This window comes from Chrysochloris asiatica, unplaced genomic scaffold (genome assembly GCF_000296735.1).
Source record: "Chrysochloris asiatica unplaced genomic scaffold, ChrAsi1.0 scaffold00012, whole genome shotgun sequence".
NCBI classification, from domain to species: domain Eukaryota; kingdom Metazoa; phylum Chordata; class Mammalia; order Afrosoricida; family Chrysochloridae; genus Chrysochloris; species Chrysochloris asiatica.
In genome coordinates, this window is record NW_006408530.1 from 26614832 (window position 1) to 26628789 (window position 13958).

Below are 13958 nucleotides of genomic sequence, written 5' to 3' on the forward strand. Positions count from 1 at the left end.
CTGTATAAGCAAGGAAATTCAGCCTTTTTTTTTCCTTCTTCTTCTTTAAAATTCCATTTTTCCTAAAATACCATTGCACAAAATTGGAAGTGAAGAACTAAAAAATCAGGAGAAGAAAGGAGAGTGGGGCGCAAAACCCATTAACACAAAAAGAAGTAAAAGTGACAAACATAAGGAGTTTATTACAAATTAGGCTCATACGTCAAGATACCAAAGACTGGTTGAAGAAATACACTCTTCTGCAGGAACTAGGGTTTGTACTGCTGTGTTTGTACTACCAGTGAAGAGGGATTCACTACCTTACAGCAACGCCTCTTCCCACTCCGAATCCAGTTTCTGCACCATGCCTCCACGAGGAAGGCCTCTCATTCCACCACCCAGCCCACCTCGAAGGCATCCAGGTCCCCCACAGGTGGTTAACTCAACAGTCCCCTTCCCTGGCAGCTCAAGTCTTCTTCTCTTCCACATTCAGATGGATTTCACTTCTGAACATGATAGGCTTGCTACTAAGAACTTTCTGAACAGGTTCAGAGTCATCAAACTCTCCATTAAAGCATCTTCCCAAACTGATTATTTAAGACACTACTCCAAGTATCCTTCCTTCTTGTTCTGTGGAAGTTTTTATCACTCAGTGAATGCCTAGACATTGCCCTCTATTCCTAGTCATCTGACAAAGCAAGGAGATTGGATTTGTGATTGATTAACATAATATTTCTTTCTCTGCCTTTGGTCTCTAAATGAAAAGAAAACATAGTATTTCTACCAGAAAGAGGGAAATTGGGGAACAAAATGGAAAAAAGAAATTGTTGTCATTTCGATGATAGCTACATACATAAGTCAAAAAGTATTGTTATTAGAGTTCCAGTTCATATATGCACAAATTTATTACAAACAAAATATGTTTGAAAACATTTCTACAACCAGAGAATGGCTGCAAATAAGTTCTCTCAGCAATGCACTTGTCTTAGTTTATTAGGGTGCCTTCAAAAAAAAGCTCAAATCAGAAGAGTGACTTCCAAGAGGATCTGCTGAGCCAGTGAAATTCAAGGCAGAAATGGCAGCTAAGAATGTTATGGCTACTTATTTTTGGTATTCCAAAGGGGCAATCTTGATGTATTTTATCAAAGACTATAGGAAAAACATGAGGGCTTATTAGGAAGAAATTTTAAGAAAATTGGAAGCTCCATTGGTAAGAAAAAGGCCTAGAAAATTGTGCTGAGATTTTTTTTTTAACCATCACAACAATGCACCTGCTCATTCTTCAAGGATAGCAAAGGGTTGTCCTATGAGAAATTTGTTGGGAAACTTTATCCCATCTATCCTACAGCTCTAATTTTAGTCCATCAGAAAAAAATGGAAGTAAGAATTTATTGTCATTTTTATAACAGTTATGTCCCTATTCAGGGTTGCTATGGGTTGGAACTGACTCAAAGGCAATTAAGAACAACAACTTTAGTCAAAGCACATTACTATCAGAGTTCCAGTTCATACATGGGCCCCAAATTCAAAGAACATTTAAAAGGAACATGATTCCCTCAAGGATACCCAAACTTCCAATCTGATATGGTATAAATCCAAAAGAATAAAAATTTTCAGAGACAGATTAGAGCAATGGAAACACCACCTTCAGAAGTACACAGACCTAGATGGAGATATATCAAGAAAGAACTTTGTATTTTGATCCTTTTGCTTAGTAAACATTTCTGATTTTATAACAATACTTTTTGAATCACCATCATATGTATGCTGTAGCAGAACTAGGAAACTAAGACAGGTTCAAAGCATTCCTATCTACTTTTAGTACTTAAGTCAGAACTGTTGAAATAAAACCATTTACTGTCTTTCTAGGGGGTTCTCTAAGCCGATAAGCATTAGTGTGAAATTTCTGTAGGTCACTGTAGTCACTTAATTTTTTTTTTTTTTTAAATAAAAGGCTTATATTTAAATAAAGCCATCTTTATTAAAAGTTGAAAAGATAAATAGAGGTAAAAGTAGGACAGAAATTTGGTTGAGGTCATGCATCCAGCAGGCCTTTCTTTCTTTTTGGATTTCAGCTGATTTGAGCTGAGTTTCTGTCAGAAAGAGTCCTGATTCCCAGAGCATCACTAAAGTAAACCAAGCATAGGGTGAGGGATCATGCTTCTGAGGGGAAAGGAAGAGGAAAGACAAAACTGTGGAAACCCTTAAGTATTGTGCTCTATTAATGAATTATCTACATGTGATCAAATTGACAAAAATAACTTGAAAGATGAGAGAAGACACTTAGGGGGCAGTTAGTTCATTTTAATGGTGGTAGAATCATTAGGAAAAAATATGTCAGAATGGTTGCACAAATTAAATGTAATCAATCTAGATTATGTACACTAAATGTACACTAAAGTGTACATCTAGATAGTGTTTAAATGGTGTATGTTTTGCTTTGTGACTGTCGACAACAACAATAATAAAATCTTTTTAGGAAAGATGAGGGAGTAAGAAAAAACTGAAGAGAAAAGATTGAAGTTGTCAAGGACTTCACTCGCGAAAGTAGCGGTCAAAAGATCAGACGACGTATTGCATTAGGCAAATCTGCTGCACAGGAACTTTTTAAAGTGTTGAAGAGCAGAGATGTCAGCTTGAGGACTAAGGTGCGCCTAACCCAGGCCATGGTGTTTTCAATAGCCTCATGTGGATGTGAAAGCTGGACAGTGAATAAGGAAGATCGTAGAAGAATTGATGCCTTTGAGTTGTGGTGTTGGAGGAGAATACTGAAAGTGCCATGGACTGCCAAAAGAATCAATAGATCTGTTTTGGAAGAATTGCAGCCAGAATGCTCCTTGGAGGCCAGGATGGCTAAACTTCGTCTCTCATACTTTGGACACATTGTCCAGAGAGAACAGTGGCTGGAGAAGGACGTCATGCTGGGTAAGGTGGAGGGTCAGAGAAAAAGAGGAGACCCCTAACGAGATGGATTGGCCAGGTGGCATCATTGATGGACTCAAGTGTGGCAGCGGTAGTGAGGTTGGCCCAGGATCGGACATTGTTTCGTTCTGCTGTGCATGGGGTCGCTATGAGTCGGTTCCAACTCGATGGCACCTGACAACAACAACAACAATGGTACAAACCTTTAACCACCCCCTTTGAAAGCTCAACTTTAAAATGAACCAAGATACCTTAATTACTGAGCTAGAATTGCATGTATACTCTTTAAGGCAGAAGATCTCGCCTAGATTCTAAAATTTTGAAGGTGCAATAAAGTGCTTCTGCTGCTTGGTGCCACTGAGTTGGTTCCAACTCATAGTGACCCTGTGTAGTGTTTCCAAGGTGGGGTACTGGTGTTACCCTGTAGGATACGGACTGGATTATTAACCACAAGGTCAGCGGTTCAAATCCACCAGCCACTCCTCAAAAACCCTATACAGAGTTGCTATGAGTCAGAACCAACTCAACAGCACACATATAACCAACACTGCCACTACCAACTTTACAGGAACAGAAAGCCTCATCTTTGTCCCAGGGAACAGTTGGAAGATTTAAACTGCTGACTTTGCAGCTAGTAGCCTGACATGTAATCCATTACCCTACCAGGGTTCCCAAAAAATAAAGAAGGAAAGGAGGAGCCATGATGTTTATATGTGTGCGTACACACACATTTATCTCACACATAGTAGATTTCCTTTAAACACATTTGTCAAAGATGCAAGTAGAATTTGCTGCATTGGTGAGTTCATTGATATGACATAATGCAGTCTAATTCAATGGGTTTAAATTTTAAAAACTGCTGTGTTCAACCTCCTGTGATCCATGCTCTAGATAACATAAAAAATAAATAAAACTCATTCTCCTTTTGTCAAGCAGGGTTCGAGGTTGCTAATAAAACAAAATTGACACGCATTGGATAGAACAGCATTTACTTACAGGGAAGGAAAGCAGAATGAGATCAGTTTCAAAAATGGTCACTCAGGCCAGTCAGAGTCAGAGGATAATATAAAAACTTTAATAAAGATGACAACATTTGAGATGGTTTCTGAAATAAGATACTCTATCATTATTTTGTTTTTGTTGATTCTGACTACTGGAGACCCCATATAGGTAGAATAGAACTGCGATCCATAGAATTTCCAAGGATGTGACTTTTCAGAAGCATATTGCCAGGCTTGTTTGTTAAAGCCTTCCAGTTAGTAGTTAGACTATTTCCAGGGACTCAGGTTAATATTTAAGAGGTAAAAGTCTTAGTCTAGACAAAAGAAAAAGTAAAACTTAAGACCCCAAGACAGAAAAATGCATATGCTAGTCCCAGAAAGACCATTGTTGTTGTTGTTAGGTGCCATTGAGTCGGAACCAACCCATAGCGACCCTATGCACAGCAGAACTAAACACTGCCCGATCCTGGACAAACCTCACTCCTGTTGCCACACTTGAGTCCATTGATGCTGCCACTTGGACAGTCCATCTCATTGGGGGTCTTCCTCTTTTTCTCTGACCCTCCACCTTACCAAACATGATATCCTTCTCTTGTGACTGGTCCCTCCTGACAATATTTCTGAAGTACGAGAAATGAAGTTTAGCCATCTTGGCCTCCAAAAAGTACTCTGGCTACACTTCTTCCAAAACAGATCTATTGGTTCTTTTGGCAGACCATGGCACTTTCAATATTCTCCTCCCACACCATAACGTAAAAGCATCAATTCTTCTATGGTCTTCCTTATTCATTTTCCAGCTTTTGCATGCATATGAGGTTACTGAAAATACCATGGCTTGGGTCAGGCGCACCTCAGTCCTCAAGCTGACATCTTTGCTCTTCAACACTTTACAAAGGGCTGTGCAGCAGTTTTGCCTAATGCAATACGTTGTTTGATTTCTTGACTGCTGCTTTCATGAGTGTTGATAGTTGATCCAAGAAGAATGAAGTCCTTGAGAACTTTAATCTTTTCTCCGTTGATAAGAATATTGTTTATTGGTCCAGTGGTGAGGATTTTTGTTTTCTTGACATTGAGATGTAATCCATTTCAAAGGCTGTGCTCTTTGATCTTCATCAGTAAATGTTTTAAGTCCTCTTCACTATCAGCAAGCAAGGTTGTATCATCTGCATATCACAGGTTGTTAATGAGACTTCCTCTAATCCTGATACCACATTTTTCTTCATATAACCCAGCTTCTCATATTATTTGCTCAGTATACAGGTTGAATAAGTATGGTGAAAGAATACAACCTAGTCGCACACCTTTCTTAATTTTAAAACATTCATTGTTCCCTTGTTCTATTAGAACAGCTGCTTCTTGGTCCAAGTACAGGTTCCTCATGAGCACAATTAAGTGTTCCGGAATACTCATACTTCTCAATGTTGTCCATAGCTTGTCATGATCCATACAATCAAAAGCTTTTGTGTAGTCAATAAAGCACAGGTAAACATCTTTCTGATATTCTCTTTTATCAGCCAAGATCCATCGAACATCAGCAATGATATCCCTCATTCCACTGTCTCCTCTGAATCCAGCTTGAACCTCTGGAAGTTCTCTGTCAATGTATGTTTGCAGCCATTTCTGTATTACCTTTAGTAAAACGTTACTCGCATGGGATATCAAAGAGATTGTCCAATGATTTCCACATTTGTTGGGTCACCTCTCTTTGGAATGGGCACAAATATGGATCTCTTCCAATCAGTGGGCCAGATAGTTGTCTACCAAATTTCTTGGCGTAGATGAGTGAGTGCCTCCTGTGCTGTCTCACTTTCTTGAAAGATTTCAATTTTCATTCCATCTATTTCTGGTTCCTTGTTCTTTGCTAATTCCTTTAGTGCATCTTGGACTTCCTCCTTCAGTATCATTGGCTCTTGATCATATGCTACCTCTTGAAACGGATGAATATCAGTCATTTCTTTTTCATACAGTGACTCAGTGTATTTCTTCCATCTTCTCTTGATGCTTCCTGAATCATTCAATAATTTGCCCAGAGAATCTTTCAATAATGAAAGTCAAGGTGAGTTATGGTGTTAGAGAAGAATACTAAAATAACCATGGACTTCTAGAAGAAGAAACAAATCTGTGTTGGAAGAAGTCTAGTCATAAAGCTCCTTGGAAGCCAGGATGTTGAGACTTCATATCTTATACTTTGGGCATGTTATCAGGAGGGACCAGTCCCTGAAGACGGACATTGTGCTTTGTAAATTGGAAGGTCGGCAAAAATGAGGAAGACCCCAACAAGATGTATTGACACAGTAGCCACAACAGTGGGCTCAGGCATTACACCAATTGTGAGGCTACAGTAGGACTGTGCAGTGTTTCATTCTGTAGTGCATAGGGTCACTCTGAGTCAGAACTGACTCCATGTTACCTACCAACAGTTCCAGGACATGTTTTCCTGAGGTAAGAGTTCAAGTCAACCACCTAGGATAGGGGTAAGTTTTGGTAACCCTGGGGGATTTAGTAAAGCAAAATAACATGCTGCAAAATTACAGTTCTAGAAACATGGAAACCAAAGTTTGAAATTCTAATATTGAATGTGTCTTGTATTTAAGCCACCATGACTTTGGGGCATGCGTTCATAGTCACCAGGGATATGAAAGTTTGGAGAGTCAAAGCAAAAGTCATTTTCTGCCTTAGGGATGTTTAGGCCTGTTTTCAGCTTGATTAATTTAAAGTGCTTAACTTTTATGGGTTCACTTAGTAGAAGTTGATGTTTAAAAAAAAAAAAAAAAACACTGAATCTCAATTATTATATGACCTTTTGGGGATTTAAAAGACAGTTTTGTCACTGGGTTCAAAAGCATCCCTGTCCTTTTAGGAAACTTTTTCTTCATAGAAGGAAAGGCTTCCTCTCTTTATTCACAGTTGTGTGTTCTCTAATAAGTGTTCCTTTTCCTTTAGGGCTGACCTGCTTTCACTTCAGTGCATGTTGTTTTCAAAGAGTCATTTGATGTACAAGAAACCTTTTGCTTAAAAATAAAAAAGGATGCCGGAAGAATGAAATAGAAAGAAAGTAAGGGTTGGAGGGAAAGAAAAAAAAAAAAGTTTTGTCATGTTTGTTTTTATTTAGGAATCTAAACTTTTGCACTAAACTATTCCAACTGCCAATTAAATTTCAAACTTTTTATATATATAGTATTTCATTTGTCTTTAGTTCAATGCCTCACGTTGACCACACCAGAAGGACATAAACAGGCACAGTCAAAAGAAAGTATTATTTCATTTGAAATGAAATAAAATTAAAAACAACCTAGGAAGAGAAATGACTTCTTTAGTATCTGCTTGTATAAAAAATCAAATCCTTTTATATGACCTTTGAAAATCCCCAGGTATAGATCTATGCCCCATGCAAATAAATGAGTATTTCCTTCATTTTGTCTCTGAATCTCAGCTCCTTGATTTATGGGTCCTCTGTTACAGTAGAGCTGATCTATTTATTGCTATATATACGTGACTTGCTTTTGATCGTCTCTTATGGCATATAAACCATTCTCAACATCAAGAATAATCTCTCCATTCCTTTCTGTCCATCACTCCATTTCATCTAATTAAGATGAATTCTGTCAGGAAAGCTACCTTCTGTTACTTTGACTCTATAAAGTAAACTTTATTTCCATTCTAGCAGAATTTATGAACCCTACCTTTCAAATTCTATATACTAAGTTACCTTGGTGGCAAAATGGCTTAAGCACTGCTAACTACAAGGTTGGTGGTTCAAACTCACCAGCTGCTGGTGAAAGATGAGTCTGTTTGTTCCTGTAAAGATTTACAGTATGAGAAACTTGAAGAAGCAGTTAAACTGTACTATAGGATTGCTATAAGTCTGACTATAAATTCATATTGTTATTGTTAAGTGCAATCGAGTTGGTTCAATTAATAGCGAGCCTGTATAAGGTTTCTAAGAAGCATATTTTTTAACTCTCAATTTAGTATATAGCAAATGTTATATTAATTTACATAAACAATTATGGTGGTGGTGGTTATGTGCCATGGAGTTGGTTCCAACTCATAGTGACACTGTACAGAGTTTCCGAAGCTCTAAATCTTTATGGGAGCAGAAAGCCTCATTTTTCTCCTGCGGAATAGCTGATAGTTTCAAACTGCTGACCATGAAATTCGCAGCCCGATTCATAACCACTACACTACCAGAGCTCCTTTATAAACAACCATTGTTGTTGTTGTTAAGTGCCATCGAGTCATATCCCCTATGAAATGGCATGTGTACCGTTTTTCCTCCCACTACGTCACCTGTTGCAGATCAGTGACTGCATTCTGCCAATAAACTTACATGTAGTCTTAGAATTTATATCAACAACGCACAGAGTAGTAGAGGCAGGCATTTAATTAATTGAAATTAACTTGAGAACTAAAACCTGTTTTTAATTTCTACAGAACTGTAGGCTTGCTGAAAGCAACCACTACGTGTGTTTTATTCCCTATATCAGCATAGATTGTGTTTGGCTGTATATAAGAAAAACCTACAAGATAGTCTTAAGCAAAGAGACATTTATTTTTCTTAGAAATCTATGAAGGGGTTTCAAACTGTTCGTGGAAACTTGGAATTGAAAGATAATGAAAATATTCCATGAATTTTTTGGAATTCCCCACCTATATGCCTATTTATTCTTGCCTTTCACTCATATAATGACAATATGGCTACTGCAGCTCCAGGGATTGCATGTCAGCTCTGGGAAGAACTGGTAAAGGATAAAATATCTGCAAATTAACTTTAAACTGCTTAAACAGGAAACTGATCATTTTCCTGAAAATTCCAATCTACAGACATTTACTTAAGTTGTATTGGCCAAATCTATATCACACAGCCAACCATTGTTGCTAGAAACCCTAAAAATATCAAGCTTAAAAATAAAAATAAAAATAATAAAATAAACCATCTCTAAATACACTGGTCTAAAAAAATCCTGTTTTCTGCTAGAGAAAATTAAGGAAAAATTCATACTAAGCAGTTAACTAGCAGCTAGCAGTCTGTTTAACAACGCTAAATTTTCAGTGCATAGTACAGTGCCTCTTGCAGAGTACACACTTAGTAAAAGTATAATGAATTAATTAGTGAATAAATTACTAAACTATTATTATAGTCCTAATATTTTATTTAAAAATAAGCTTTTGAATGCCTTCCACTATGACATCTCATAGATCAATAAAAGGATCCCAAATGATAAGGACTTACAAAGTTAAGATTGTATTGTTAGGACACATAACACATTGGCACTATAGGAGAAGCACTGCTTGACCACAGGTTGGTGGTTCAAAACCACCAACTGCTCCTTGGAAACACTCTGTTGTTGTTGTGAAGTGCTGTCGAGTCAGTTCCGACCCATAGCGACCCTGTATAGGGTTTCTGAGGAGCTTCATCTGCCGACCTTGCAGTTCAAACGGCTTTGCAGTCTGGTGCATTAACCCACAGCGCCACACCAGACCTCCATAGGGTCAATATTTGTTGGAACTAACTCCATGGCACATTAACAACAACAGCACATTATCACACATGATTAGGCATTTGACAAAAGTTTTCTAAATTTTATCAATGGTGAAAAGCATTTTTTAAATGCTTTTTTTTTTCTCTTTTCAAACTTATCTCATTGGCTCTCAGTCTACAAGGAAAAGTTCATTTTCTTTTTCTGACCTTTTTCATGTATTCATTTTCAGTTAAAAAAAAAAAAAAAAGCATTCTTTATTCTTTATAGATGTATTTCAGTCTCCTGCAATGATTACCTGTGTCTCAGGAAGGGGCGATCACTACCTAAGTGTGGAAGCATTATTGTTTTTAACGACAAGCAGCTGTAAAACTATTTGCTGAGAGGACACATCAAGATTCTTTAGTTTTAAACATTTACATGGGTTTATGCTGTCTCCTTGAAAATCAGAATTTCTCTAATTGAAGGAAACTATATTCTTACTACTGATGGGCAGGTTAGATTTTTGGAGGGAGGGCGAAGATTATCGTTTTGAACAATCTTTAAGAGGAGAAATTTTTTTTTAAAGACTTTTTGTTTTAGAGTAGAAGATAAAGCTTTAAAAAAATCTAAGAACCCTGTGAACAAGTTCAGAAGGATAAATGAAAGTCCCTTGTGTTCGTGTAACAATACAAACAGATAATGCATATAGAATTTAATGAGTTCCAGGCATTGTTTCAAGTGTTTACCTATAGAACCTCAGTTAGTGCATATGACCTTGCGAAATGTATACTTTTATTATTATCATATCACAGTTGAAGAAACGAGCCTCATGTCACTTGTTCAATGTCATCCATGTCCCAAGTGATACGTTTGGGTACTTCAATGTGCCGATAGTAATACAGTGTCTTGAGACTCTATATTTGAGAAGAATTGTACTCTCTGGATAATTATTAATACATTATAATAAGAAATTTAAGGAGCTCTGGTAGCGTAGTGGTTACGAATCGGGCTGCGAACCTTAAGGTCAGCAGTTCGAAACTACCAGCTGCTCCGCGGGAGAAAGATGAGGTTTCTACTCCCGTAAGGATTTACACCCTCGGAAACCCTGTACAGGGTCGCTATGGGTCGGAACCGACTCGAAGGCACTTAACAACAACAAAATAAGAAATATAAGACTAAGGAAGAGGAAAAGCAAGTTACAAACAATGACAACAGGGGTGAAAATAGACTGCTTCTAAGGAAGAGCCATAAAGGATGTATGGATTTCCAGCCAATAAGAACACTTAGAAATTATTTTAATGACTTTTGATGTTATGTACTATATATGAGTCTTCCATCCTGAAGTACTAATCAATTCTGTTGAATGAAAAATAAAAATGGGTCACCATGCTAGAGAATAAGTTTCTAAAACTTGAATAACTCTAAAAAATATAAAGGTCATTAGAAAGTTTAGAAGAAATAATTTAGGACAAAATCCAGAGAATGTGTATACTGGTATTATAAATGTGTAATGTAAGAGTCTTTCTCCATTATTTATATGTTAGACAATAGATAAGTACAGATAACTTACAAAAAAGCAAATAGTAAAGAAAAGAAATAAATTTGAGGTGGACCTATAACTTCCACGCCTACAAGTACCCACTGTGTCTAAAAGGAGAGTCACTCACTTTTCCCAAATTACCTATGTCCATTTCTGTGTCACTGGATGGGCTCGCTGTGGATTAGGTGTCTGCAGGTGCCTCTCCGTCTTCCTCTATCTTTCAGCAAGTATATAACTAGCTCTGACCAAGTGTGAGTGACTATTCATTTTCTCTCTCTCTCCCTTTAGCTATTCTTTATTGGCTCAGGCATTCCTGTGCTTCCTGGTCTAACTCAACCAGTATATTCAGGATAATCCTGGGACAACAGCATGAGGAGGCTGGCATTACAACAGTTCTCAAAGCAACACTTGTATGGGCAACCCCTGTATAGTTATGCCCAAGCAACTGTTGTCTTGGCAACTCTTGCCCAAAGGTTCCCAGCACTACTCCATGGGCCCACCAGTCTATGGGTCAACTCTTCCTACCGCCAGTGTCTACTAGTCTGTAGTTCTTATCACTGACATTGCTGCTACTATTTTTCTGACACTGTGCTCTGCTGTGCTGGGTCATTTCTCTGGGTCATCTGTGTAATCAGGTCAGTGTGTCACCAGTTCAGGCCCCTCTGCAAGGACACACTCCCTTCCTGGCTTTCCTGTTAAGCACCATCGAGTCAGTCCTGACTTACAGTGACCATATGTAGGGTTTCCAAGGAGTAGCTGGTGAGTGTGAACTGCCCACCTGTGCTCTCCTAGAGCTCCAAAAACCTCTGTGAGATCGCTGTTGTTGGTAAGTGCAGTCTGTCGAATTCACAGGGCATATTGCCCTAGCCTTGAGAACTGGTTCCATGTATGAAAGGGACAGGACTAGCAAGCCCTATCACCTTCTTGCAAAATGAAACAAAGTTCAGCAAATGAAAATCTTCATCAAAGCATCACATTTATTATAGTACAAAACATTCCCAGAAAAGTGGGGAATGGGTCTACCTCATGAGTGAGCATAGAGGCCGTAGAGCATTAAGTACAGTTGCTCTTCTTGTGGTTCCAGGTGCCCTCACCTACAAAGTGGGACTGATGATGCCCTTCAATGCAGAAGTCACAGGTTTGTCTGGATTTGTGATTTTATTATTTTCTCCTTATTTTTGCTGAAGGATTGGTTGTGTTGTTGGCCCTTGATGGATTAACTACCCAATTCCTACCAGAGACCCTTCTTCATAACCTGTACCTGCCACTTCCTTTCTACTCCATTGTGTCCAGTGGAAGAAGAAAGTCCCTTCTAGGGTGACCAAAGTGTGCCAGTTTGCCTGATTTTTTTCCATTTTCAAAAAATGTCTTCTATCCCAGAAAACTCAATCTCAGGCAAACTGAAATGATTGATCAAACAAAAGGATGCCTATACACACGCACACACACACACACACACACACACACGATCAACAGAACCCCAATTACATTGCACAATGATTCTTGATGAATCACAAAACTAAAATCCCCAATAATTAGCCTGTCATTCCCCACAAAATAATATTAATAAACAAATAAACACACTTTTTTTGTTCCCAAAAGAAGGGAGAGTTCATATTCAATACTCCCAGAAGAAAATAGGTTTTTTTTTCCCACCATTATAAAGCAGAAAACAGAAAATTTTAGTTTACATATTAAAATGACTGAAAATTTCTATTTTATCTGTCAATGAAGGATCTCCAAGCAGATACAGAACTTGCACACACATTGTTATTGTTGTTAGGTGCCATCAAGTCGATACCGATTCATAGCGACCTTATACAAAGCAGAATGAAACACTGCCCAATCCTGGGCCAACCTCACTACTATTATCATGCTTGAGTCCATCAATGCTGCCATTTGACCAATCTATCTCGTTGGAGGTCTTCCTCTTTTTCTCTGACCCTCCACCTTACCAAACATGCTATCCTTCTCCAGCAACTTGTCCCTCCTGACAATATGTCTGAAGTATGAGAGACAAAGTTTGGCCATCTTGACCTATTGGATCTATTGGTTTTTTTGGCAGCACATAGCACTTTCAATATTCTCCTCCCACACCATAACTCAAAAGCATCAATTCTTCTATGGTCTTCCTTATTCACTGTCCAGCTTTTGCATGCATATGAGGTTATTGAAAATACCATGGCTTGGGTCAGGCGCACCTTAGTCGTCAAGCTGACATCTTTGCTCTTCAACACTTTTAAATGACACAAAAACTATATCATTAGATGATTTCATATTAAAGATTAAAGACCAGAAGTGCTGTGCAATGAAATCATGACTATCATACAGGAAGAAAGCAAAAGGTCATTTAAAAAGTTGGGAAAGAAAGAAAAATCAAAATGGATGTCAGAAGGGACCCTAAAACTTGCTCTCTAGGAGAAAGATGCTAAAGCAAAGAGAAGAAATGAGGAAATAAAAGAGCTAAACAAAATTTCAAAGGGCAACTTGTAAAGACAAAGTTAAGTATTATAATGAAATGTGCAAAGAGTTGGAGTTAAGAAACCAAAAAGGAAGACATGTCAGCATTTCTCAAGCTGAATTAAATGAAGAAAAAAATCAAGCTTCAGTTTGCAATATTGTAGGATTCTATGGGCAAAACGTTGAATGATTCAGGAAGCATCAAAAGAAGATAAGATGATCTTGTATAATAAACAGGCCTGGTGAAAGGATATGGGGATAAGATTCTTATGATTCAATTGTGAATAATTCTTATCGTGACGAATTGAGACTGTCCCAATATAAAGGTAGACATGTTGTAACAAAAAGAGGGGAGTAGTTTATCTTACATTCCAAGAACAGAGGACTCTCGAACTATCAAGGGAGAAGAGCACGAGCGGAGTGGGGGACACTATCCAGAGAAGCAGCAACACCAGAGATGGAAACAGAGATGATGATATGGAGAGACAGAGCAGCTGAGGACTCTAGACTCATGGAAAGAGAAAGGCTGTGTGCCAGAGACCAGGAGGCAGGCTTGCAGAATGTGCCCTTTGGTTGTTTAAATGATAATATATT

At 38.1% G+C, this 13958-nt stretch overlaps 1 pseudogene; it reads left to right on the forward strand.

Moving 5' to 3' along the window:
• Window positions 1-343: 343 nt before the first annotated feature.
• The window catches only part of LOC102823640, a 37477-nt pseudogene continuing 23862 nt past the window's right edge, over window positions 344-13958 (forward strand).